This window comes from Ranitomeya imitator, chromosome 3, assembly GCF_032444005.1.
Source record: "Ranitomeya imitator isolate aRanImi1 chromosome 3, aRanImi1.pri, whole genome shotgun sequence".
In the NCBI taxonomy this organism is placed as follows: Eukaryota; Metazoa; Chordata; class Amphibia; order Anura; family Dendrobatidae; genus Ranitomeya; species Ranitomeya imitator.
In genome coordinates this window covers 659211815-659237516 of record NC_091284.1, presented here as the reverse complement: position 1 = coordinate 659237516, position 25702 = coordinate 659211815, and the positions used below count along the sequence as shown (strand labels likewise).

Here is a 25702-nt window from a genome sequence, read left to right as displayed (position 1 = left end):
TGTATTTCTGTTATCAGAAACCTGCTGGCAAACATTTGGCATTTCTAGAGAAATTGTGTTCCTGATAAAGAAAACAAGGAGCACATTACACCATTAATTTGTAACAAAAAAAGTTAATCTAGCGATATCCATATTTAAATGGAGAAAACAAACAGATATCATCAATTTTCAATGCAGCATAACCTAATTGTGTGCTGTGCGTCTGTGTCTTACAAATTACATTTTAATGAAATAAGCCAGAATTCAATTAGTTTTGACTTAGCTAGAATCTGGAGCCAATTTCTGCCTGGGTGAGCCGGTGTAGGAACACTCTAAATAATGAATACAATTAGAAAAGTTCCAATATATCTCAGGTCTCCGAGCATTATGCAGTTCATCAATGCCTTTAAAAATAAACGTGATTGACACTTGATGCACAGATTAAAGGTAACCTAAAATGAGCTGCATTATAGAGAAAGGGAAAAGTAATAATCTGCTTGAAGATAAAAAAGTACAAGGGGATGACTGACAGCTCTTTTCAGACTATGCCTTTAACACATTGATTATTCTCAACGTTTAAATTCTGATCATTAAAAAGATTCTATTTCAGACACAGGACACAAATCCGACATAATCCATTATTAGGTTATTTTATGCTGCTTTTCTCTTTGAACCTGTTCATTTAGGAAAATAGACACCATTTAGTATACTAGCCATGAAATATAAAAGTAAGGCAAACACTTTTCCATACCATATTCTTCATTTTGTTGCATCAAGAATTGAGTGAAATTAAATTCTGTGAAAATTCTGATATGTGATCAGAGAGTTACTAAATAATGGGATTTCATGAAGTATGCAGAGCCTAAAGCTATGTTCACATCGCATCTTACCCTAATGTCAGTTGCTTTGTTGGGCTTATTTTTGAAGTTCGGGAAAACAGGATTTGGTCGTATGCACTGACAGGACCATTGACTGTAATGATACAGACGGAGTCTCTGTTCGCTTTGTCGTATACGCCTATTTGAAGAGGGCTTTAAGACAGAAGAAAATTACATCTAACAGAGAACACCGTGATTCTGATGGCATTATTACCGTCAATGGCCCCGCAAGCACATATACCTGAATTCCTTTCTCCAGATAATGGGCTAAGCTCCAATACAGCGCACCACCTGTGGACAGTTTGGGCACGGGTTTTTGAAGTCTTGTTTTGAGACTCCTGAACCATCTTTTTGAGCGTGGTTTTCAATATACGGTAGCTATTTGAGCCAAAGTGTGAAGTAGATTCAGCAGAAAGTATAATTGCTTTCTTTACATTTCCCATCCACTCTTGACTTTGGATCAGAAAACGGCAGCTGTTTTTTTTTTCTCAAAAATTCTGTTTTTCCAATGTTAAAAAAGGATGGACTACTTCCAGAGCCATATTTGCCACTAGGCAGCTGAGGTCCAGAAAAAGGGTCTCTGCAGAGAGAGGGTGTTTGAATAACAAATGAAGGTTCCAGCTCTTCAACACAGCAGGGGCAAGAGAGCACTAAACAGCTTCCTGCCCAATGTTCAGAGGCATTAGCATGCTGCTGACATCACTTTGGAGCAATGAGGTAATGTCACTATTCTTCTGACATCGCTTCAGTGTGATGAGGTCACCTCATCAAGCTACTGACGTTGCTGCACTGCACCGATCAGCCGTCATTTAACAGATTGTTTAAATAGGCTGACTGCAGTTTTATGTGCACAAAATTATTGCTAACATAGAATAGCATTGTTCTTGGTAATGCATGTTCTGTTTAGGCCCCCTCAACATGTTCTTAATTGGGTCTATATATGGTCCATATTTTAAGGGTTGCAAATATGGACACACCCACACCCATTGTATTCAATGGTGATGCGCACATGTCAGGTTTTTCACACGGACCATATGTCCATGTGAAAAACCCGCAGATATGTCAGTTTTTTATCAACAGTATGGACAAAATGAGTGCCACACATGTGCACACTGATAACATCCGTGTGTCATCAGCGTGACACGTACCAGCATAACAGCGTGAACTGTACCACTTCTTCTCAGGCACCGGCTGCTGATGGCAGCTCTCATCATTGTCGCTTGGTCTCCCTGAGATCAGTGCGACCAGGCGACAATGATGGGAGTTGTATTCAGCACCTTCTGTGTCCCTCTTGATTAAAATAAAGAAAAAAAAATAGGGTGGGCTCCAACGTAATTTTCATAATCAGCAGAGGAAAGGCCCACAGCTGGGGGCCGATGTTAATAATCTGGGTAAAGGGACAATTTCCCAAAAGATTCCCAGGTTATTAAGAGCTCACAGCTGTTTGCTTAGCCTTTACTGGTCAATTTACAGGGGACCCCAGAAAAAAAAATGTAAGGTCCCCCTATAAAATCAAATTTTATCAAAAAATAAAGAACAAAGTTATACTCATCTTAACACCTAATCCTCTGAAGGCCATGTCTCCTGTAAAAAAAAAAACAAAAGTAATAAACAACCATATTCCTCACCTGTTGGACATGAAGATAATCCTCTGAAGCCCATGTCCCCTGTAAAAAAAACTAAAATAATTAATAACCATATCCCTCATGTTGTATATATATATATATATATATATACACATACAGTACAGACCAAAAGTTTGGACACACCTTCTCATTTAAAGATTTTTCTGTATTTTCATGACTATGAAAATTGTAAATTCACACTAAAGGCATCAAAACTAGGAATTAGCACCTGTGGAATTATATATTTAACAAAAAAGTGTGAAACAACTGAAAATATGTCTTATATTCTAGGTTCTTCAAAGTAGCCACCTTTTGCTTTGATGACTGCTTTGCACACTCTTGGCATTCTCTTGATGAGCTTCAAGAGGTAGTCACCGGAAATGGATTTCACTTCACAGGTGTGCCCTGTCAGGTTTAATAAGTGGGATTTCTTGCTTTATAAATGGGGTTGGGACCATCAGTTGTGTTGAGCAGAAGTCTGGTGGATACACAGCCCATAGTCCTACTGAATAGACTGAATAGAATTTGTATTATGGCAAGAAAAAAGCAGCTAAGTAAAGAAGAACTAGTGTCCATCATTACTATAAGAAATGAAGGTCAGTCAGTCCGAAAAATTGGGAAAACTTTGAAAGTGTCCCCAAGTGCAGTTGCAAAAACCATCAAGCGCTACAAAGAAACTGGCTCACATGAGGACCGCCCCAGGAAAGGAAGACCAAGAGTCACCTCTGTTTCTGAGGATAAGTTTATCCAAGTCACCAGCCTCAAAAATCGCAGATTAACAGCAGCTCAGATTAGAGACCAGGTCAATGCCACACAAAGTTCTAGCAGCAGACACATCTCTACAACAACTGTTAAGAGGAGACTTTGTGCAGCTGGCCTTCATGGTAAAATAGCTGCTAGTTAACCACTGCTAAGGACAGGCAACAAGCAGAAGAGACTTGTTTGGACATTAGACCAGTGGAAATCTGTGCTTTGGTCTGATGAGTACAAATTTGAGATCTTTGGTTCCAACCACCGTGTCTTTGTGTGACGCAGAAAAGGTGAACGGATGGACTCTACATGCCTGGTTCCCACCGTGAAGCATGGAGGAGGAGGTGTGATGGTGTGGGGGTGCTTTGCTGGTGACACTGTTGGGGATTTATTCAAAATTGAAGGCATACTGAACCAGCATGGCTTTCACAGCATCTTTCAGCGGCTTGCTATTCCATCTGGTTTGCATTTAGTTGGACCATCATTTATTTTTCAACAGGACAATGACCCCAAACACACCTCCAGGCTGTGTAAGGGCTATTTGACCAAGAAGGAAAGTGATGGGGTGCTACGCCAGATGACCTGGCCTTCACAGTCACCAGACCTGAAGCCAATCGAGATGGTTTGGGGTGAGCTGGACCGCAGAGTGAAGGCAAAAGGGCCAACAAGTGCTAAGTATCTCTGGGAACTCCTTCAAGATTGTTGAAAGACCATTTCCGGTATATACTTTTTGTTAAGTATATAATTCCACATATGTTAATTCATAGTTTTGATGCCTTCAGCGTGAATTTACAACTTTCATAGTCATGAAAATACAGAAAAATCTTTAAATGAGAAGGTGTGTCCAAACTTTTGGTCTGTACTGTATATATATATATATATAATGTGTGTGTGTGTGTGTGTGTGTGTGTGTGTGTGTGTGTGTGTGCAGTGACCTTATGTATAGGTATTGTGTAACTAGGAACATCTGTCCTGAAGGCTGCAGGTTCGCACCCAGGTGTTAATATGTATTTTCCTGGGACAAGTAGAATTCTGTCTCCAATCTCACCAAGGGGTCCTGCTAGAAGCCAAGAAGAAAGGTAACATTTGACACCTCTTAGCTCTTGGAAGAGAGATGTTAATTATGGCCTGATAGTATCTCTGTGAGAACGTTTACACAAAGGATCTCAAGAGAAAATAACATATTCATTGGGGGGCGCGGCCATGGTCCAATAAAAAGCCAAGCAATTATGATATTAACCTGAGGGGCTGGTCTAGAAACCTGACCTCCAGACCAAAGTTATAAATTAGTCCTGTATACAGAGAAACGTATTCACATAGTGGGGCGGCCGAGCTAGTGTGATCCAATCTACATTCATCCTACCCTCAGGGAGCAGAAAGCAAACTTCCAAGTCAGATGATTTCTGTAAGCTTTCTCCTGTTATTTTATACTGTTTTGCATAAGTTGTAAGTCTTTTTATTATCATATTTTTATAACTTTTTCTTACTGTAAGCACTGAACCTTTTTTGTATTAAAGTATAAAACTTTAACAAGTTGAACCTTGAATGTTCTAAAAGAATCCATAGCCTAAGGTGTGTGAGCCTTATAAGTGGTAGACATTATTAGTATTAATATTTCCTGGACTCATCGACCGTGTATTCGGTGAGTGGTGGCAGCGTGTATGAGCGGATGTGTGGCCTGGGTCAGTGTGTGATTTATGCTTCCATTACAGCATAGGACAGAGGTTGAATGCTGGACTGAGAGAGGGGAGATAGATTAACCCTTGCAGGCACAACCCAAGTCACGTGCTGAGAGCGGGCACGTGAAAATTAGTTACACCACAGAGTAGGGATCTGTGACACCTCACCTGTCCAAGATGAAGATAATCCATACTGTGCCACTTCGTAATCCATCTTTCTGACATCTGATTTACAAACTGAATACCAGGAGACAATGAGCTGCTGCGACTTCAGTGACAAGCGGTGAAGTCATAGAGGTTACCGCCGGTCACTGAAGCAAGGTTCACAAGGGCAATTCACTGTGGGGTGGAACGATTAACTGTGGTGACCTCAATGATATCACTGCTAGCACCGTGAAAATTGGCAACCTGTTTTGATAGGCCAATTTACTATTGGCCAGTGTAACTGCATAGTAATAGTAAATGCATCCTAAATAGTAATTAAAGTTTGGGGAGATTTTTCATATGTTTTAGGCCTTTAAATTCGAGTTCATGAGCTTCCTACTGATTGCTCAAAGATATAAAGCCAAACCAAATAGAACACTCTACATATTCTACAGCCCATGAGATACGTCCGTAAAGCCCTTGTATCACAGGCAATATATTATCAGATGGACACTCCTAGCAATAGTGTATACTCAGAAGAACAATTGGAGTACTCAGTCCATAATTTGTAAAAATGTACATAATACTTTATTCAATCCATAGTTAGTAATAAATACAATTGTAACAACCATTAACAAATACAGGGTAAGGGTAGCCACAGGTACAACGGCATGTAATATCACAACATAGAGTGCATAGTGCTCATAATTTTACATGGGAAGCTATCCCCAACCACATATAGCGATCACTATCAAGAGTTACCGCATAGTTGCAGCATAATGACATGTAGCAGAGTTGTAGTACTCAGTTAGGGAGCTTACCCATAGTATAGTACAGAGCCGGACCCGTGTCACACCGCCACCATTGGTCCTGTGGTCCAATGGTGGCGGTGTGACACGGGTCCGGCTCTGTACTATACTATGGGTAAGCTCCCTAACTGAGTACTACAACTCTGCTACATGTCATTATGCTGCAACTATGCGGTAACTCTTGATAGTGATCGCTATATGTGGTTGGGGATAGCTTCCCATGTAAAATTATGAGCACTATGCACTCTATGTTGTGATATTACATGCCATTGTACCTGTGGCTACCCTTACCCTGTATTTGTTAATGGTTGTTACAATTGTATTTATTACTAACTATGGATTGAATAAAGTATTATGTACGTTTTTACAAATTATGGACTGAGTACTCCAATTGTTCTTCTGAGTATACATGATTGCTCAAAGAACCTCCTAAGCAGCACACTTCTAAACAGTCTTTTGAGTGATTGGATGGTGTTGTGTGACCCATACCCACTGATCTGCTCAGAATTGAAAGGCATAAACTATATAAAATATCTTCCAAATATTGTGTTTAATAGTGCTTATGCCTGAGACTAGTACATTTTCCTGTTCCAGTATAGTCTACAGTCTAATGATGGCAAGAAAGAATAACTTCCATCATCTCCTTACAATTGTTAATGTCATACTGGGAGTTGCAGGTTCATGGGGGCTGACTTGACATTGAAATTTATTGCTGTACTAATCTTGGTCCTGTATTCATATAGTGATGATGTTTCTGGTGCTGCCTCACTGTACTGATGGTGGTTCTGGTGCTCTATTCATACACTGATGATGACTCTGAATTAGGATTCAAAGGAGAAAGTGGACCCTCTGGGTTGCAGCTCCAGAGCCCCCGAGGGCGAGCAGACCCGGTGGAACCACCCCCTATACAGGGAGTGTTGTGGGCCAAGTCCAAGGGGGATAAAAACCACAATGGCTGGAGCCAAAAGGATGACTAAGGGTTAATCAGGTGAGAGGGGACCGAGGTGAGGACGAAGAAAATAAGAGGCAGAGAAATAACGGGAACAGAGGAATATGGGAGGTAAGAGGAATCTGAGACTGGCAGTGGCTCAAAGCTGTAAGAGTGCGAACAAGTAAATAGTAGTGTTGAGCGATACCTTCCGATATCAAGAAGTATTGGTATCGGATTGGATCAGCCGATATCCAAAAAATATCGGACATCGCCGATACCGATACCTGATACCAATGCAAGTCAATAGGACACAAATATCAGAATGTAAATAAGCCCTTTCTGTCCTTCTACATCCTGCTCCGGAGGGGGGGGAAGAGTGTGGGCGGTGCGTGGGCGGACACTGTATGTGTCTGCGTGTGTGGGCGGGGCCTGTGCGGGCCTGCTGGGGATCTGTACGGGCGTCTCGGGGCTCTGTGTGGCCTGCTGGGGCTCTGTGCGTCCGGCCGGGCCTCTGTGCGTACCTGCCGGGGCTCTGTGTGGCCTGCCGGGTCTCTGTGCGTGCCTACCGGGGCTCTGTGCTTGCCTGCCGGGGCTCTGTGCAGCCTGCCGGGGCCCTGTGTTGGCTTGCCGGGGCTCTGGGCAGCGTGCTGGGGCTCTGTGCGGGGCTCTGTGCGGGCTTGCCGGGGCTCTGTGCGTGCCTGCCGGGGCTCTGTGCGGGCTTGCCGGGGCTGTGCGGGCTTGCCGGGGCTCTGTGTGGGCTTTCTGGGGCTTTGTGCGGGCTTGCCGGGGCTCTGTGCGGGCTTGCCGGGGCACTGTGTGGCGTGCTGGGGCTCTGGGCGGGTTTGCCGGGGCTCTGGGCGGGCTTGCCAGGGCTCTGGGCGGTCTGCCGGGGGTCTGTGCAGGCATAGTCTGATGAGACTACATACTCACCATTACTTGTCACTTTGTTCCCCGAAGCCAGTGTCATCTGTAAAAAAGATTAAAATAACAAACAACCAATATACTCCCTGTCTGCAGAAATCCACGAGTGTCCCACGAGGATCTCCCGTGGAGAGCAGCAGCATCAGCGGATGTGACCGCTCTCTAGGGACTCCAGGAACACAATGACGGGAGGAAGGTATCCTTCCACACTGTATTCCTCCGCCGCTGTAAAAAAATAGTCCCTAGTCTCACTTTTGGCATTGCTGTGTGAGAAATTTTCCCACGCAGCAATTGCCATAAAGTGAGACTTTGTTCTAAGGTAACCTCTCAGTGATGCACTGCAGGAGCCATTGTCTCCTGTCAGTGTGTCACTGAGGATCCTATAGAGCAGTGACATCACCCGATGTCACTGTTCTATAGGGGAGATCGTCGTGGGACACTCGTTATTAATTGGACTACGGCGGACAAGTAGTATACGGTTTATTATTTTACGTTTTTTGCAGGTGCTGAAGCATGGTAAGTATGGTTAAATAAAGAATATTCAAAATACTTTTTTCCTAATGTGTGCGTGTTTTATTAACCCTTTATTACTATTGGATTAATAATGGATAGGCGTCTTATTGACACCTCTCCGTTATTAACCCGGCTTAATGTCACCTTACAATACTAAGGTGACATTAACCCCTTATTACCCCATATCCCACCGCTACATGGGAGTGGGAAGAGAGGGGCTAAGTGCCGGAATTGGCGCATCTTACAGATGCGCCATTTCTGGGATGGCTGCGGACTGGTATTTGTAGCCGGGGGGAGGGCAATATCCATGGCCCCTCTCAAGGCTATGAATATCAGCCCGCAGCTGTCTGCGTAGCCTTTCTGGCTATAAAATATAGGGGGACCCCACGTCATTTTTTTTGGGTCCCCCTATTTTAATAGCCAGTAAAGGCTATGCAGACAGCTGCGGGCTGATATTCATAGCAGGCTACAAATATTGGCCCCCGACCGTCGGCTTTCCCCCCAGGCGCAGAAAATTGCGCGGGAGCCCACGCTGTTTTCTCCATATTTTTTTTTAATTTAACGCTCATTAAGGCCTCTTTCACACTTGCGTCGGTATGGGTCCGACGTACCGACGCACGTTGTGAAATTTGTGCACGACGTGGGCAGCGGATGCAGCTTTTCAACGCATGCGCTGCCCATTCTGAAGTCCGGGGAGGATGGGGCAGAGTTTCGGCCACGCATGCGCAGTAGAAAATGTCGGACGTGACGGACAAAAAAATGTTCACTTGAACGTTTTTTCGTGCCGACGGTCCGCCAAAACACGACAGATCCGTTGCACAACGGACACGACGTGTGGCAATCCGTCGCTAATACAAGTCTATGGGTAAAAAACACATCCTGCGAGCACATTTGCAGGATCCGTTTTTTTCCCAAAACGACGGATTGCGACGGATTGCTAAAAACGCAAGTGTGAAAGTAGCCTTAGAAACATCGGCCTTTCATTATATATCTATGGATATATCTATCTATAGATACAGTATATTTATAGATAGATATATCTATAGATACATAGATGTATCTATCCATATATCTGGCTGCTTTCACACATCAGCTTTTGCCGTCAGGCACAATCCGACAAGTTTTGAAAAAAAAAAACGGATCCGGCAAAAAAAAAAACGGATCTAGCGGAAAAAAACGGAGCAGGGGGAAAAAACGAATCCTGCGGAAAAAAAAGAATCTGCCGGAAAAACGGACCCTGCGGAAAAAAACGGATCCGTTGGAAAAAACAGATCCGGTGGAAAAAAACGAGTCCTGCGGAAAAAAACAGATCCGGTGGAAAAAAAACGGATCCAGTGGAAAAAAAGAATCCTGCGGAAAAAAACAGATCCAGTGGAAAAACGGATCCTGCTGAAAAAAACGGATCCGGTGGAAAAAACGGATCCTGCGGAAAAAAAACGATCCTGCAAATGTGCCCGCAGGATGCGTTTTTTACCCATTGACTTGTATTAGCGACGGATCGCCACACGTCGCATCCATCGTGCAACGGATCCGTCGTGTTTTGGCGGACAGTCGGCACGAAAAAACGTTCAAGTGAACATTTTTTTGTCCATCGCATCCGCCATTTTCCACCTAGAATGCGCGGCCGAAACTCCGCCCCATCCTCCCCGGACTTCAGAATGGGCAGCGGATGCATTGAAAAACTGCATCCGCTGCCCACATCGTGCACAAATTTCACAACGTGCATTGGTACGTCGGCTCGACGCATAGCGCCAGACCCGTACCGACACAAGAGTGAAAGAGTCCTTAATGAGCGTTGAATTGAAAAAAAAAGAACGAAAAAAACGGCGTGGGCTCCCGCACAATTTTCTGCGCCAGAGGGGGAAAGCCGACGGCCGGGGGCCAAAATTTGTAGCCTGCTATGAATATCAGCCCGCAGCTCTCTGCGTAGCCTTTACTGGCTATTAAAATAGGGGGACCCCCAAAAAATGACGTGGGGTCCCCCTATATTTTATAGCCAGAAAGGCTATGCAGACAGCTACGGGCTGATATTCATAGCCTAGAGAGGAGCCATGGTTATTGGCCCCCCCGGCTACAAATACCAGTCCGCAGCCGCCCCAAAAATGGCGCATCTGTTAGATGCGCCAATTCCGGCACTTAGCCCCTCTCTTCCCACTCCCGTGTACCGGTGGGATATGGGGTAATAAGGGGTTAATGTCACCTTACTATTGTAAGGTGACATTAAGCCGGGTTAATAACGGAGAAGCGTCAAAAAGACGCCTATCCATTATTAATCAAATAGTAATAAAGGGTTAATAAAACACACACATTAGGAAAAAAGTATTTTAATATTCTTCATTTAACCATACTTACCATACTTCAGCGCCTGCAAAAAACGTAAAATAATAAACCGTATACTACCTGTCCGCTGTAGTCCAATTAATAACGAGTGTCCCTCGACAATCTCTCCTATAGAACAGTGACATCGGGTGATGTCACTGCTCTATAGGACCCTCAGTGACACACTGACAGGAGACAATGGCTCCTGCAGTGCATCACTGAGAGGTTACCTTAGGACAAAGTCTCACTTTATGGCAATTGCTGCGTGGGAAAATTTCTCACACAGCAATGCCAAAAGTGATACTAGGGACCATTTTTTTTACAGCGGCGGAGGAATACAGTGCGGAAGGATACCTTCCTCCCATCATTGGATTCCTGGAGCCCCTAGAGAGCGGTCACATCAGCTGATGCTGCTGCTCTCCACGGGAGATCCTCGTAGGACACTCGTGGATTTCTGCGGATCAGTGAGTATATTGGTTGTTTGTTATTTTAATCTTTTTTACAGATGACACTGGCTTCGGGGAACTAAGTGACAAGTAATAGTGAGTATGTAATCTATGTTTAATGTACTGTATGTCTGTATGTATGTATTGTATGAAATGTATGAATGTAGTGTATGTAGTATGTATGTAGTATGCATGTAGTATGTATGTAGTATGTTGTATGTACAGTATGTAGTATGCTGTATGTATGTAGTATGTATGTAGTATGTTGTATGTATGTAGTATGTATGTAGTATGTATGTTGCATGTATGTTGCACGTATGTTGCATGTATGTTGCATGTATGTTGCATGTATGTAGTATGCATGTTGTATGTATGTTGTATGTATGTAGAATGTATGTAGTATTTTTTTTTTTACATTCAACACATTAGCCGAATGATGGGACTACTACTGTCCCATCATTGGCTAATGTGTCAATCCCTGTCACTGTTGCAGGCATCGTCCGATGGGACTTGTAGTCCCATTGGACGATGCCTGCACAGAGCCCCGGCAGGCACGCACAGAGCCCCGGCATGCGCGCACAGAGCCCCGGCACGTGCGCACAGAGCCCCGGCACGCGCGCACAGAGCCCCCGGCAGGCACGCACAGAGCCCCCGGCAGGCCGCACAGAGCCCCGGCAAGCCTGCACAGAGCCCCGGCAAGCCTGCACAGAGCCCCGGCAGGCCGCACAGAGCCCTGGCAAGCCCGCACAGAGCCTCGCACGCCGCACAGAGCCCCGGCAGGCATGCACAGAGCCCCGGCAGGCACGCACAGAGCCCCGGCAGGCATGCACATAGCCCCAGCAGGCCCACACAGAGCCCCGTACGCCGCACAGAGCCCCGGCAGGCACGCCCAGAACCCCGGCACGCTGCACAGAGCCCCGGCAGGCCGCACAGAGCCCCAGCACAGCGCACAGAGCCCCGGCAAGCACGCACAGAGCCCCAGCAGGCCGCACAGAACCCCGGGAGGCATGCACAGAGCCCGGCAGGCACGCACAGACCCCCCCACGGTCACGCACAGACCCCGCCCACAAACACACACACGCATTCTCCGCCCACACTCCATTATAGTGCATCACTGCACTATGGAAACTTCGGATTCCGGTATCCGATATCGCAAAAATATCGGAACTCAGTATCGGAATTCCAATACAGCGAATATCGGACGATACCCGATATTTGCAGTATTGGAATGCTCAACACTAGTAGATAGTTAATTGTAGGGAGACAAGGTTAGGAAAACACAAACACACGGAATGCAGGAACAGGAGCTGCGGTAGACAAAGAACTGACAGGTGCAACTGGGAAGACAGACAAGGAGAAGACACTGGACTAACAAGGGAGGCAGAGACAAAGAACTGAGCAGACACAGTAAACTGGAAAGTCTGAAGGACCCACTAGGCAGAGGCACGGGAGGATGGACAGGACAGGGACAAATGAAGAGCTATGTAAGAAGATACACGGGGCCTGAGAACGAGGAAGGACACCGGCAAAGATGCTAGCACCACCGCAATAGATACACAGGTGTCTTACCTCTGAAGACGCAGAGAACAAATACCCGGTGGGCGCCGCCATGATGGGGTGGAGCCACCGTGTCAAGGCCTCCCAAGAAACCCAGCGGCAGAGGAAGCGCAACCGCGCATGTGCGAACCATCGATGCGCCGCGATCCCGAGAAGTCGGGCGAGGAGCGGCGAGGGACCATGTTGGGAACGCGCTGAGGGAAGGAGACAGGCGGGTAAGTATCCAAAGCCGTGACACTTTGGTGTTGTAATTATGTAGTGATGTTTGTTCTAGTGCTTTATTCATGTACTGTTGGCAGGTCTGTTGCTGTATTTATTGGCTGATGATGGTTCACGTACTGTATTTATATAATGGTGGGTCTGGTGCTGTATTTATGCATTGTTGGTGGTTCTGGTGATGTACACATTTGGTCAAAATTGTTGGTACCCCTAATTTAATGACAGAAAAACCCACAATGGTCACAGAAATAACTTGAATCCGACAAAAGTAATAATAAATAAAAGATCTATGAAAATGAACAAATTAAAGTCAGACATTGCTTTTCAACCATGCTTTCACAGAATTTTAAAAAAATAAAACTCATGAAATAGGCCTGGGCAGTAATGATGGTACCCAAAGCTTAATATTTTGTTTCACAACCTTTCGAGGCAATCACTGCAATCAAACGATTCCTGTAACTGTCAATGAGAATTCTATTATAACAGATTGGTACCCAATATAGATATAGAAAGTGCAAAATGCAGTCTCTATAGCAGCCTATGAAGACAAAAATAAATGCCCTAAATGCACATGGAATAATTAATGCTGAAAAAATAGAAAACATCTTAGCAATAGTAATTTCCAAATGGTAAATTGGCTCATTTACCATTTGGAAATTACTATTGCTAAGATGTTTTCATGTTTTCTATTTTTTGGGCATTAATTATTCCATGTGCATTTAGGGCATTTATTTTTGTCTTCATAGGCTGCTATAGAGACTGCATTTTGCACTTTCTACATCTAGATTAGGTACCAATCTGTTATAATAGGATTGCTATTTTTTCTTGTACAGTATAAATTGAATTTAACTGACAATATACTGCGTACAATATTGCCTGTGATGTAACTTGATGATGGAATGGATCCATGCTCCCTACTCTGTGTTCCCCTGACCCCTTTTTTTGGGTATATTCTGTGATCTCTGGTTTTAAATGTTTTGTGTGCGGTATGTGGTTTAAATGACTTTGGAATTAATAAATTTTGTTAATCTTTCTTGGTGATCCCTGCGTATGTGCATGTCTTCTTTACTCTTTGCTTTTTTGTACTGTCTCAATATTTGACATGCTGCAGGTTGAGCACATAAAGTCTTATTGTTGATGGTGCCCTCTATCTTCAGTGTTTTGTCAATGAGAATTCTGCACCTCTCAACAGGTATTTCGACCCACTCCTCAAGAGCAGTTTGTGTTTGAAGGTTGCCTTTTCCAGATGGCATGTTTCAGCTCTTTCCAAAGATGCTCATTAGGATTTAGGTCAGGGCTCATAGAAGACCACATCAGAATAGGCCAATGTTTTCCTCCTAGTCATTCTTGGGTGTTTTTAGCTGTATGTTTTGGGTCATTATCCTGTTGCAAGACCCATGACCTGCGACTAAGACCAATCTTTCTGACACTGGGCAGCACATTTCTCTCTAGAATTCCTTAATAGTCTTGAAATTTCATTGTATCCTACACAGATTCTAGACACCCTGTACCAGATACAGCAAAGCAGCCCCAGAACATAACAGAGCCTCTTCCATGTTTCACAGTAGGGACAGTTTTCTTTTCTTGATATGCTTCATTTTTCCGTCTGTGAAGATAGAGCTGATGTACCTTGCCAAAAAGTTCAATTTTTGTCTCATTTGTCCTTAACACATTCTCCCAGAAGCTTTGTGGCTTGTCAACATGTAGTTTGGCAAATTCCAGTCTGGCTTTTTTATGATTTTTTTTCAACAATGACATCCTCCTTGGTCGTCTCCCATGAAGTCCACTTTGGCTCATACAAAGACGGATGGTGCAAACTGACACTGATGTTCCTTGAGCATGAAGTTCACCTTTAATCTGTTTAGAAATTTTTCTGGGCTCTTTTGTTACCATTCGTATTATCCGTTCCTTAGATTTGTCATCAATTTTCCTCCTGCGGCTACGTCCAGGGAGGTTGGCTACAGTCCCATGGATCTTAGATTTCTGAATAATATGTGCAACTGTAGTCACAGGAACATCAAGCTGCTTGGATTTGGTCTTATAACTTTATCCTTTAACATGTTTGTCTATAATTTTCTTTCTAATCTCCTGAGACAGCTCTTTCCTTTGCTTCCTCTGGTCCATGTTGAGTGTGATACACACCATGCCACCAAACAGCACAGTGAGTATCTGTAGCCCTATATACAGGCCCACACACTGATTCCAAGATTGTAGACATCTGTGAAGCTAGTTAGTGGATACACCTTAATTTAACATGTCCCTTTTGTTATATTATTTTCAGGGGTACCATCATTTCTGTCCTGGCCTATTTCATGAGTTTTATTTATTTTTTTAATTCTGTGGAAACATGGTTGAAAAGCAATGTCTGACATTCATTTGTTCATTGTCATAGATCTTTTGTTTATTATTACTTTTGTCAGATTCAAGTTATTTCTGTGACCATTGTGGGTTTTTCTGTCATTAAACGAGGAGTACCAACAATTTTGACCACAACTGTATGCATATACTGACGGTGGTTCTGATCCTGTAGTAATGTAGATGTAGTAATCCTTAATTTGTCAGACTTGATAATCGATTATTATAGAATGTAAGCTGGTCAGGGTAGTGCCCTTTCCTTTCTGTACCAGTTTGCCATAGTTGAGATGTTCTCTGTAATTTACATTTTGCATGTAATTCCTTCTCATTTACAGCACCATGAAGTTAATGGTGCTCTAGAAACAAATAATAATAACAGTACAAATTGTACACATGGACAACACAAAGGGTGCAAATACATTTGCTTGAACAGTGCTATTCAAGTTAGCCAAACAAGTGCTTGACTAAAGCTATTCATACACTTTAGATAGTAGAGCGAGTATATATATATATATATATATATATATATATATATATATATATATATATCTGTATAGGAGGGTTGTTTGTCAGACAGCTGAGTGTTCCTGTGCTCTCTATAAAAAAAAGCTCCAAAGTATCCCTGGAGGAGATTTTCAACATAAAGCCAGGCTGCATATTTCTTCATCTACTGTGAGCAGCCTGCGTGGCCTAAACATGCTACTATGGCCTTCGTTGTCTCCTGACTTGTCTCCCGTTAAGTATATCTTCTAAAAAGTGTGGGAACAAAAGAAAAACAGCAAATTCAGCAGAAAAGCAGTATTTAAAAATAAATATCTAAACGCATACACACAGTACTCTTTAAGTTAACCATACACATAAGTTAAATTTCGACTCAAAACGCCAATTTTTGGTCAACTATCTTTTCAAGGTTTCACTCAGTCAATTTTTTGGTCGTTTTCGGCTTAAACTAAACATGAATGACATTGATTAGCTGAAAATGGCTGATTATTTGCATTTTGAGCAAGCACATTACACTGTGATTTTTTATTCTTGAATTAATTTCTTTTTCTAAAAAAAAAAAAAATTATGATTTTGCTGGTCTTAGAAATGTTCACTTTAAAAATGTGCTACAGTTAATATAAATCATTTGTTAAATGTCATTGATAAGACACTTGTAATGAACAGGAGAAGTAATTCTATCCAACCGACATACAAAAGCCAGTGTCCGCCTTGTATTTTGTTCAATGTGAATAATCTGTTGAAAGTAAAGTTACTTTGAAATAGTTATTATAGGACCTTTAATAACAACTGAATATATTGAGTGCTTAATGGATTGCTGGGTGATAAGCCAGACACTTGCCAATTGTTACTGTCAACCTGGCACAATTTCTCTACTCATCAGAAAGTGCTGCAGTTGCTTTCAGATATCATTATATGTGTCTACCAAGTGACTCAGCCATACTAAGAAAATAAAAAGGAGGATGCAACTGCAGCAACAACTCTTATTCTGAAGTTACAGTGGTGAAAAGTATTCACTCCCTTCATCATTTTTCACTTTTTGCTACCTGAACCTGGAATTTCACTATTTTTTGGAAGGTTTGCATCAGCTCATGTACAGAACATGCCTTCAACTGTGAACATTTGGTTTTCTTTTTATTGTGAAGCAAGTGACAAATAGGACAAAATGACCAAAAACATCAGTTTGCATAACTATTCACCCCCTAAAGTCAGTACTTTGTAAAGTCTCCTTTTGCGGCAATTGCAGCTGCAGGTAGTTTTGGATAAGTCTCTATGACCTTTCCACATCTTTCCATTGAGATTTTTGCCCATTCCTCAATGTAAAAGGGCTCCAGATCCTTAACCTCTTTCTGACCTCGGACTGGATAGTACGTCCGAGGTCAGATACCGCGCTCTGATGCAGGGCTCCGGCGATGAGCCCGCATCAAAGCCGGGACATGTCAGCTGTTTTGAACAGCTGACATGTGCCCGCAATAGTGGCGGGTGAAATTGCGATTCACCCACCGCTATTAACTAGTTAAATGCCTCTGTCAAACGCTGACAGCAGCATTTAACCAGCGCTTCCGGCCGGGCGGCCGGAAATGAGCGCATCGCCGACTTCCGTCACATGATCGGGGATCAGCGATGTGTCAGAATGGTAACCATAGAGGTCCTTGAGACCTCTAAGGTTACTGATGCCGGCCTGCTGTGAGCGCCCCCTGTGGACGGCGCTCATAGCACACCTGCATTTCTGCTGCATAGCAGCGATCTGATGATCGCTGCTATGTAGCAGAGCCAATCGAGTGGTGCCAACTTCTAGCCTCCCATGGAGGCTATTGAAGCATGGCAAAAGTAAAAAAAAAGTGAAAAAAAGTGAAAAAAATAAAAAAATATAAAAGTTTAAATCACCCCCTTTCGCGCCATTCAAAATAAATAAAAAAAAAATATCAAACCTACACATATTTGGTATCGCCAAGTTCAGAATCGCCTGATCTATCAATAAAAAAAAAGGTTTAACCTGATCGCTAAACGAGCAAAAAATTCGAAACGCCAGAATTACTTTTTTTGGTCGCCGCAACATTGCATTAAAATGCAATAACGGGCGATCAAAAGAATGTGTCTGCACCAAAATGCTATCATTAAAAACGCCAGCCCAGCATGCAAAAAATAAGCCCTCGCCTGACCCCAGATCATGAAAAATGGAGACGCTACGGGTATCGGAAAATGGCGCAATTTTTTTTAGCAAAGTTTGGAATTTTTTCACTACTTAGATAAAAGAGAACCTAGACACGTTTGGTGTCTTATGAACTCGTAATGACCTGGAGAATCATAATGGCAGGTCAGCTTTAGCATTTAGTGAACCTAGTAAAAAAGCCAATCAAAAACCAATGTGGGATTGCACTGTTTTGCAATTTCACCGCACTTGGAATTTTTTTTCCCATTTTATAGTACACGACATGCTAAAACCAATGATGTTGTTCAAAAGTACAACTTGTTTCGCAAAAAATAAGCCCTCACATGGCCATATTGATGGAAAAATAAAAAAGTTATGGCTCTGGGAAGAAGGGGAGCAAAAAGCAAACACAGAAAAACGGAAAATCCCAAGGTCATGAAGGGATTAAAGTTAGATGGTTTCCTCTAGTGAACAGCAATCTTCAAGTCTGACAACAGATTCTCAATTGGATTAAGGTCTGGGCTTTGGCAGGGCCACTCCAAAACATTTACACGATTTCCAGGCCAAAGAGGAAAAAATAGGTGGCACTCCGTGATGCAGTAGAACAATCCTTTCTTTATTCAATGCAAGTAATACAGTGGAGCAGGTGCAGCGAAGGACAACAGCCATTTCGTGTCGATCAGACGCTTCAAATGGGTCATACCTGGCCATCGTCCTTCGCTGCACCTGCTCTGCTGCATCCATGTACTACTTGCATTGAATAAAGAAAGGATTGTTTTACTGCATTACAGAGTGCCACCTATTTTTTCCTCTTTGGCCTGGACTTTGTTCAACTTCGATAGTTTCAGGTGTTGCACCCGGGATTTTGCAAGCTGTACACTGCTGGTCCACTTGCTAGAAAAAAAAACGGTCCGATTTACGGACCAAAAAAACAGATGTAATGTATGCGATTGTCATGCGATTTTTTTTATTGCAACATCCGTATGACATCCGTATTGCTGTCCGATTTTTATGCACGGGTCTCCTTTGAGAAGCCGGTAATTCAGCGCAGTGTACAGTAAAATCACACTGACAGGTTAGATTAGAGTAGATATATACACATAGAATAGGTAATAGGTATATATACATATAAATGTCAGGGAGACACATATAAATATATATATATGTATATATATATATATATATATATATATATATATATATTTAATGCTGCGCTAGATAGCTTAAAAGCTGGTAAATCAATTGCCGGCTTTTGCTATCTCCTTCACAAACCCGACATGATATGAGACATGGTTTACATACAGTATCCCCTTTTTTTTGCATATTCCACACTACTAATGTTAGTAGTGTGTATGTGCAAAATTTGAGCGCTCTAGCTATTATATTTAAGGGTTAAATCGCGGAAAAAATTGGCGTGGGCTCCCGTGCAATTTTCTCCGCCAGAGTGGTAAAGCCAGTGAGGGCAGATATTAATAGCCTGGAGAGGGTCCATGGTTATTGGCCCCCCTGGCTAAAAACATTTGTCCCCAGCCACCCCAGAAAAGGCACATCTGGAAGATGTGCCTATTCTGGCACTTGGCCACTCTCTTCCCATTCCCGTGTAGCGGTGGGATATGGGGTAATGAAGGGTTAATGTCACCTTGCTATTGTAAGGTGACATTAAGCCAGATTAATAATGCAGAGGCGTCAATTAATCCAATTGTATGAAATGGTTAAAAAAACACACACACATTATTACAAAGTCTTTTTTGTAATATTTTATTATCCTGGTAATCCACCTGAAGACCCTCGTTCTGTAAAAAAGGTAAAATAAAAAACAACAATATCCCATACCTTCCGATGATCAGTCTTGTCCCACGCTTTAAATCCATCTGAAAGGGTTAACTAATTTTACAAGCAGAAGCTCTGCTAATGCAGCTGTGCTCCTGCCTGTAAAACCCAGTGGAATGAATGGAATGTAGGTCAATGACCTGTAGTTGCCTTCAGTTGCGGTGATGCGCCCTCTGCTGGATGTCCTCATATGAACTCGAGCCTGGGAACTTTTCAGAATATTTTCCCATGCTCGAGTTCATATGAGGACGAGACTGATCATCAGAAGGTATGGGATATTGTTGTTTTTTTATTTTACCTTTTTTACAGAACAAGGGTCTTCAGGTGGATTACCAGGATAATAAAATATTACAAAAACCTGTGTGTTTATTTCATTAAAATACTTTGTAATAATGTGTGTGTGTGTGTTTTTTAACCATTTCATACAATTGGATTAATAATGGATAGGTGTCATAATTGACGCCTCTCCATTATTAATCTGGCTTAATGTCACCTTACAATAGCAAGGTGACTTTAACCCTTTATTACCCCATATCCCACCGCTACACGGGAAAGGGAAGAGTGGCCAAGTGCCAGAATAGGCACATCTTCCAGATGTGCCTTTTCTGGGGTGGCTGGGGGCAGATGTTTTTAGCCAGGAAGGGGGGCAATAACCATGAACCCTCTCCAGGCTATTAATATCTGCCCTCAGTCACTGGCTTTACCACTCTGGCGGAGAAAATTGTGCGGGAGCCCACGCCAATTTTTTCCGCGATTTAACCCTTAAATATAATAGCTAGAGTGCCCAAATTTTGCACATACACACTACTAACATTAGTAGTGTGGAATATGCAAAACAAAAGGGGATATGAGATGGTTTACTGTATGTAAACCATGTCTCATATCCTGTCGGGTTATGTATATATCTACTCTAATCTAACCCGTCAGTGTGATTTTACTGTACACTGTGCTGAATTGCCGGCTTTTCAAAGGACACCGGTGCGTAAAAATTGGACAGCACTCGCATGGTGCGAGTGCTGTGCGTTTTTTTTCTCGCACCCATTGACTTGCATTGGCGAGTCTCATCCGAGAATCGCAGCATGCTGCGATTTTTTTCTCAGTTCAATTTCGGCTGAGAAAAAAATCGCAAATGGAATGTCACCTATTGAATAACATTGGTCCGAGTGCAATCCGATTTTTTATCGGATTGCACTCGTCCGTTTTCCTCGCAAGTGGAAAGGAGCCCTTAAGTTGTTTGCAGCTGGTTTTTCTCATTTTCCACATTTACACAATTTCCCTTAAATCACTTGAGTGTTGCTTTAGCAGTATGCTTTGGGTCATTGTCTTGTTAGGCCGGTTTCACACGTCAGTGGCTCCGGTACGTGAGGTGACAGTTTCCTCACATACCGGAGCCACTGACACACGTAGACACATTCAAATCAATGCATCTGTGCAGATGTCATTGATTTTTTGCGGACCGTGTCTCCGTGTGCCAAACCCGGAGAAATGTCAGTGTTCGTGGGAGCGCACGGATTACATGGACTCATTAAAGTCAATGGGTCCGTGTAAAACACGTACCGCACACGGACGTTGTCCGTGTGCAGTCCGTGTGCCATGCAGGAGACAGCGCTACAGTAAGCGCTGCCCCCCCCCCGCTGGTGCTGTAGCCGCAATTCATATCTTCTCTGCAGCAGCGTTTGCTGTAAAAAAGATATGAATAATCCCTTTTTTTTTGTTTCTCGTGTTTAAAATAAAGGTCCATGTCCCCATACCCCTCCCACCCCCTGTGCGCCCCCCCCCCCCCCCCCCCCGCTGTTCTTAAAATACTCACCGGGCTTGCTCCCTTGCTGGTGCTGCTTCCTGTCCTGGCCGCACCTTCTACTGTATGAGCGGTCACGTGGGGCCGCTGATTACAGTCATGAATATGCGGCTCCACCTCCCATAGGGCTGGAGCCGCATATTCATCACTGTAAATGAGCCGCCCCACGTGACCGCTCATATAGTAGAAGGTGCGGCCAAGACAGGAAACAGCGCCAGCGACATGGCCTCCCACGGTGACTTGCTGTACGTTGTCACACACCCTCCCAGCCACCCCACCCACCAAAAGAACTGCTGCGTTAGGCCCTGGGGCCTTGGATGGGGGGTTCTTCTGCTTGTCTGGACAGTGGGGACTGATATGACCAATCCGCATGCAGAAGAAACACTGGCGAGGTTCAGTGTTAGGTCTGGTGCTGTTGGCCACGGGGACAAGACCTCTGGTGTGTTGGCTGGCAGGGGTACTGGCGTTGGTTGCAGGCTTACCCCCTCTCCAGCTGGTGGTGACTGGCTTCCGCAGTTCCAATCTACGGTTGGCCTCATAGGCATCGACAATCTGCGTTGCTTTCGTCATGTCTTAGGGTTCTCTGTCCATCACGAACTGTCGCACCTCAGCTGGGCAAAGATGTAAGAACCGGTCTTTGATCATCAGGTCTCCCAGCTGCTCAAAGGTGGTCACTGACAGTCCTTGGATCCACTGGTTAAAGTGGGTCCTGAGTCCATGCACCACATCACCGTAGCTGTCGTGTGGGCTACGTTGGAGGTTTCGGAACTTTCTATGGTAAACCTCAGGTGTAAGCTGGTACTTTGTTACCAGGGCCTGCTTGATGGCCTCATAGTTACCATCTTGTTCTTGAGGGAGGGCAGAAAATGGCTCCAGAGCTTTGCCTCTCAGCCCAGGTGTCAGGTATCGTGCCCATTCGCCTGTAGCTGGTACTGATTGCAGGCTTTCTCAAAGGCCCGCAGAAAAGTGTCCAAGTCCCCATCCTTTTCCATAACAGGAAAGTAATTGGGCCGGGGCGTCGGTACCTGAGCCCTGCTGAGCTCACGGCTCCGGGCAGTGGAGGGCATCACCCCCTGCTGGAGCATCTCCAGTTCATATTCTCGCTGGGCTTGGCGCTGAGCTCGTTGGGCCTGGGTCTCCCGCTCGGCTTGCTGGGCCTGAGCCTCCTGCCGGTATTGCTGAATCAGCTGCCGACATCCATCATGGTCATCAGTGGGGAATTCTTCCAAGGCTGCCAGCAGGTAGGGGTCCAATTCGCCCTGATTGCTAGTAGGGCCGGCATTCAGTGGTTGGACCTCTACTGCAGCACCCCCTCTGCTTGGGCCGGGTTCTGCGCCCACTGGTCTCTGGCCGGTTTCCCGTTGCACCAGAGCCGCGACCAGTTGGCCTTTCTTTTTGTTCGTGGTGTCGATCTGCCCCGCACAGAGCAATAAGAGTGTCTTTCTTAAGCTGCTTATACCACTCTTCCCCCATTGCAGCCATGGTTGCCAAATAAAAGATAGGACAGAAAAACAAAGAGAAGGGTAGGGGATAATTACCAGTGCACACAACTGTCTCAGGACTAATAAACACCAAGTTCATTCTCCAAACTTATTTGCGCAGAGTCCTCGCAAGAACTTTGCAAGTTTTTAGTGAGAGGAATGATTGCTCAAACCAAATCACTAATGCTCTAAGATCTACCACCGCTGCCGCCAATTTGTCATGATTCACACCGTGACCGTCACCCCTATGTCACGGATCGGGGTGACTTTAGGTCAACAGACGGCTATCCCAGGGGGGCTTATCTTAGTTATCCCTCCACTGCTACAATGTGATGAAAAACACACACAAGGCTATTGACCTCTTAGTTTACAGTATGGGCTTATTTTAGTTATCCCACTGCTCTTCAATATACCATGAACTGCAGGGATTTATGTATATCCCGCTTTACAGTTCCGCTTGAACTTGCAGCTGTCTGGCACCCCCTTACCCTCAGTTCAGATTAGGTACTGCACCTAGGGTAATTAGTCGCCAGAAAGGCTGCCTGCTATGTACTGGCTATTGGGCACGCTGCAGCGAGGCAATATAACTACTCCCACTCAGGCAGGAACAATAATTAACAACGCCGCCGTCGCTACAACGACTCCCAAAGGCACAGCACACGGTATGCTGCCACCAGCTTCGATTAAACAGGTCTGAAGCTAACCCAAAACAGTAGCGTAATTCCCTTCAGAAGACTTAGGGTACGTTTTAGAGCAGGAGAACGAAACTAGTATTAAATATTTTACTCTGAAAGATTAAGGCAGTGTTTACAAAGGTATATAAAGATGTTACAATATGAGACATTTGAAAATATGTACAAGGTAATTATAAAATAAAGGAATTAAATGAGAAAAAGTAAAACTCACATATTCTCAATTCATTTCAAGCAAAACCATGCTGGTAGGCGGAACCCCAAATGTCCCAGTGCATCAGGAGGTCTGGATAGGAACAGCTCCTCAGGAAAGACTCACTGCTGGGTGCCTGGCATAACACTTGTAGCTCAGCCTGGTGACATCACTAAAAGGGGTTGGTTTACCCAGTCCATCCTCTCTCTTCAGACTTACCAAATTTAACTCTAATTTTATAAGTCTCGCATTTTCGTTCCCAAGCATGTCAGAATCATAACACACCCAGCTTTCTTCTTATTTTACAATTGGCTTTCTAAGGAGACCAAATTTGTTCTAGTTTGGACACAGTTTTGGAGAAATCCATACTTTTTTACCTGTTGGAATTAGAGGCTCGTGCTTACTGTGGCTGATAGATCCGCCGATGGACTTTAACAATATGTACTTATTATTTTCCTAGCCCAAATCAGTGGCCCAGAATCTTACAAGATTAGGACAAAGAGCCTCATGTTTTAAAAGAGAGATCAGACCAGTTTCAGCTGGTACCATTGTCTATGCAGCTATACTGATCGTAAAAATTCCTTTGCTCCCAGAAAACCTCTTCTACACACACATTGCAGGAACACAAAAAGAAGGGGGGTTTTAGCCCACAGCATGGCACTAACAGGCAAGAGAAACTAAAACTTATATTATATATTATCCTCACTAGGGTTGAGCGAAACGGGTCGAGATTTTTCAAAAGTCGCCGACTTTTGGCAAGGTCGGGTTTCATGAAACCCGACCCAACCCCAGTGTGGGGTCGGCCATGAAGTCGGCGATCTTTTGAATCTGGAATCGGAATTCCGATACCGATTCCCGATATGTTTAAGATATCGGGAATTGGTATCGGAATTCAGATTAAAGTGTAAAATAAAGAATTAAAATAAAAAATATTGCAATACTTATCCTCTGACGCGCCCTGGTACTAACCGGCAGCCTTCCTCCTTCGAATCCGCGCTTCTAGGACCTTGCCGTGACGTCGCGGTGACGTCGCGGCTTGTGATTGGTCGCGCGGCCGCCCATGTGACCGCTCGCGCGACCAATCAGAAGCCGTGACGTCACCGAAGGTCCTTCAAGCGCTGATTCTTAGGAAGGAAGGCTGTCGGAAGGAAGCAGGGCGCTTCCGAGGGTGAGTATATACCTAATAGGAATATACTCACCCTTGGAAGCGCCCTGCTTCCTTCCGACAGCCTTCCTTCCTAAGAATCAGCGCTTGAAGGACCTTCGGTGACGTCACGGCTTCTGATTGGTCGCGCGAGCGGTCACATGGGCGGCCGCGCGACCAATCACAAGCCGCGACGTCACCGCGACTTCACGGCAAGGTCCTAGAAGCGCGGATTCGAAGGAGGAAGGCTGCCGGTTAGTACCAGGGCGCGTCAGAGGGTAACTATTGCAATATTTTTTATTTTAATTCTTTATTTTACACTTTAATATGGATCGCAGGGCCTGAAGGAGAGTTTCCGCTCCTTCAGACCCTGGGAACCATGGAAACCCAATGCATTGCATTGGGTTTCAGGTTTCGTCCGACCCCGACTTTTTTATAGGATCGGCCGATTTCACTCGACCCGACTTTTGAAAAAGTCGGATTTCGTGAAACCCGTCCCGATCCTATAAAAGTAAAGGTCGCTCATCCCTAATCCTCACAGTTACCACATTTTGAGAGCTATAATTTTTCCATATTTTGGTCCACAGAGTCATGTGAGGTCTTGTTCTTTGCTGGACGAGTTGACGTTTTAATGGTAACATTTTCGGGCACGTGACATTTTTTTATCGCTTTTTATTCTGATTTTTTTGAGGCAGTATGACCAAAAAACAGCTATTCAAGAATTTCTTTTGTGGGGGGGAGGGGCATTTATACCGCTTCGCGTTTGGTAAAATGGAGAAAGCAGTT

At 44.1% G+C, this 25702-nt stretch overlaps 1 protein-coding gene across 1 annotated transcript in view; it reads left to right on the top strand.

The window, feature by feature from the left end:
• The window catches only part of ERICH6B (glutamate rich 6B), a 329007-nt gene that overhangs the window by 285308 nt on the left and 17997 nt on the right, over positions 1–25702 (top strand). The gene's annotated exons all lie outside the window — the stretch shown is intronic.